We start from the raw sequence: 3,574 nt of genomic DNA on the forward strand, positions 1-3,574 counted from the left end.
AATAAATGTAAAATTTGAGACAGTAACAAATCCAGTAATGAAAGTGAAAACTGTGGATCAAATTAGTAATATTCCATAATGAACAATACATTCTACAACAAAATGATGAAAACATTTCCATACCAGACAGAAAAATAAACATTATAATCACACATACAACGGTTAATTATAATTATAATAATTCCTAAAAACGTATAAAAATTAAATGTGAAATATAAATTACTATCATCATTGAATGCAATACAAGAGAATCCATCATTATGGTGGCAAAAGATTTCCACATCCAAAGATATTGTTTGGATCAACACTTTGTTTGACTGCCTTTAACATTTCAACACAGTGGGTGTCAAAGTGTCTTTGACCCAACGCTTTCGTATTTTACCAACTTCATTACATAAGATGAAATATCTATAGAAGTGGTTATTGAAAGAGACCATGCCTACCTCCATGATGATGTGAAAGACTACCCCATTTGCTAAAATCTCATCTCGCAGCAGTGAACTGACTAATTAAAACAAGATCATAATGAAAGGGTCATAAAATCATTGCCTCCTTTGTCTACTATAAATAAACTACCAGTGTGGCCATATTCTATAAATACACTTAATATGATGTCATTATTACCTCAATCTTTCAAAGAGCTTGACAGGATCTACACTAACATCAAGATAACAAAATCTAAATAGAAATAGACACAGACGCCTTCATCATAAATCTGAGTCACCCTACAACTAATAAAAGGTGGGCGTTTGATGCCATTAACTGCACAGATTTGAGCTGTTCTCTCTTTAAACATTATTGCAAACATCTAAAACTCTAAAAAGGACACATAAAAAAATAATTATGGCTAAATTACCTTTTAAATTGAATGTTTTTATGTAAAACTACCTTAATATCAACAGTGTATTAGTCTAAGCAATGAATCATAAAATATACAATGTATATATAGCACTAAATTAGTCCAGACTATGTCTTGTTTTAACTATTATTGTGCATTTATTTTTTGAATATTTCATTGTTCTAATTACTCAAAATTGTACATAAAATGGAAAAAAGAGACATTCCTTGTATGATCTACTTACCTACTCCAAGGTACTGAGGTCTCAAATGACTCAGATTATAAACCCATAATCAAATGCCATATCTGTATTAAATTGTTATTATTAAAAATATGCTAAATTATATTACCCTAATATATGCCAATGACAAAGGTCAATACATAACCACGGTGACCATTCTCCTCCCCTCCAGATAAGCCACTAAAAATTATGAGTATAATTACATAATTAAACCTTTGTAATAAAAACATTGTAAACATACTGATATTTGGAGGCAATATTAAATATCTTCTTTTCTTGTTGAGTACTTCCTAAAAATTACAACAAGTCTATCTTTTTTACTTCTTGTCTCTTACCTCAGCACTTCCTTCAAACAACAAAGTACAAGCCACCATTTTTGTCAATATCAAAACCTTTAAACTAATATTACATTATGTAATAGACATGCGTCATAACACCACCTGTTACCTTGGTAACATATACTCTTTTTATAGAATCTATATTGAAGTTGTAAATGATCCTTTAGATTTCATGCATTGTCCTATATTTAGAAATGACATTTGTGAGTCATTTAAATGTGCTAAAAATAGTAACAAACATACCTAACTGAAATTGCATGTTATCCATCAATCTAATTGAAGCAGGAAAAATTTGATGCCTAGCAACTTCTCTCAAAAATGCAACCGCAGGCTCAAAGGAGGAAATACAATTGAACCATATCGTCGAACTTCAGGTGAGGGGTCTTATTCGAAGTGTGACCTCTGTAATAACTCCAAGCATTCCTATGAGATAAGATGAAAGGGGTGTGATTTGGAAAACACTATGTACCCTCAGAGCCTAAGATAAAATGCTGAAGATCAGGACCAATAGAATTACGTGGACCCTTTGGGAGGGGGGGGAGGGGGAGGGTGAGAACATGGGCATTTATTGTCACAGTACTATTATATAATGCACATAGCACTAACTAACCAAATAATTCCTATCAATAGTTCCACTGGGTGTCACCATTCTCAACTCTTACGATCAAATCCTCAATATTTCCATAAACATTCTTCTTCATTCCTGAAGAACGTGTAGCAACCCAACCACCTAAAGTACTAACTCCTGAGAGTCTGGTTCATGACCAGAGGTATATCCTTTCTCTGCAACTAAGAAAAAAACAAAAAGACTTATATATTAACTAATGAAAATTTATTAATTAGATATTCTCTTGCCTTTCTTTCCAAATCTTGTCCGACAATGCCTGCCTCAATATGTGCAGTTAAGTTATCTTCATCTATCCAAAGAATATTATCCATTTCTGTCATATCAAGGGACACAATTGGACGAATCTCATCAGGGAGAACATTCGAGGGCCCCAGATACATTTGTACCTCCTATAATTAGTAGAACTAAGGACAAGTTGCATTATCTCACCTCCAAACGGAATAATACAAACATTGTGAATATTGCCTAATCTCACCAATTGTCTCTACTTGATCATGGCTGCCTAATATGGACATTCCATAAATATTCTAAGTATCAGTTTCTTATTTCAAATTACTGCCTACCCTGGCCATACAAACTAGATCAACAACACGATCATACATTTTTCCAGTTCGTAGTGCAAACAGTTCATGACAAGTGTGCCCTGCAATAAAGCACCATTGATTGAACAATAAGATTGTATAATATTTAACCCTAATAAATCAACTTTAGAATGTTTTATTAGTAATAATGTCATATTATATAATGTTAATGCTGTGTACCGTGTGAATGAAATAAACGGTCATCTGGCTCAAATGAGATAGCAACACAATGCGGACTGGAATAGCTTCAAAAAGTTTACACAAGGTTTAGGTGGAGCACATCTTCTGGCAGGCGGAGGCTACAAGAGATGAAAAGAGTACTTTGAATTTACCAGTAAGAGTCTTGCAGGTCAGTTTCTTTGCTTTTCTCTTGCAGCAAAGAGGCTGACTAGCAAAAGACAAGGGTTTAGCACTATATACATACCTGAGAAAAGGAAGTCTGCGGTGAGATCTAATCCTAGTTTCATCTCTAGCCAAGGTATTGCGTAAGGCATATCCTCCCCACTAAAATCACTATCTGTATAGAGTGAAAATATAACTAATAATAATAATGTCAAGAATTGCATATAATAACTATATTCATCATTATAATATCGCCAATAATCATTGGTACTTTGTATCAAGCATACATTAGATTATTATCTAACATAGACTACTTACCTTTTACCCTGAAGTCACATTATGTTTATCGTCGATCAAAAAGCCAGAATCCTTGTAGCCCCCATCCATTCCAGCGCAATATCTCTTGTCTGTGAAAGAATATAGGAGTGACATCATAATATATCATTGGCAGGTCACCTCTTTCGTGGAAAAGCTTTCTGAAATTCGTCTTTTTGCTTGTAATTGGAGCACTGGCCCCAATATTTTTTGAACAATTTTGCAAGGTAATCTATGAATGTAGTTATAATAAATGATAACTTTTTCCTCGAATTACCTGGGTTTATTTAA

General features: G+C 33.4%; 1 pseudogene; it reads right to left on the reverse strand.

Moving 5' to 3' along the window:
- Positions 1-258: 258 nt before the first annotated feature.
- On the reverse strand, positions 259-3,355 carry LOC121391993 (annotated as a pseudogene).
- Between the last annotated feature and the right edge of the window lie 219 nt (positions 3,356-3,574).

This window comes from Gigantopelta aegis, unplaced genomic scaffold, assembly GCF_016097555.1.
Source record: "Gigantopelta aegis isolate Gae_Host unplaced genomic scaffold, Gae_host_genome ctg3227_pilon_pilon, whole genome shotgun sequence".
NCBI classification, from domain to species: Eukaryota; Metazoa; Mollusca; class Gastropoda; order Neomphalida; family Peltospiridae; genus Gigantopelta; species Gigantopelta aegis.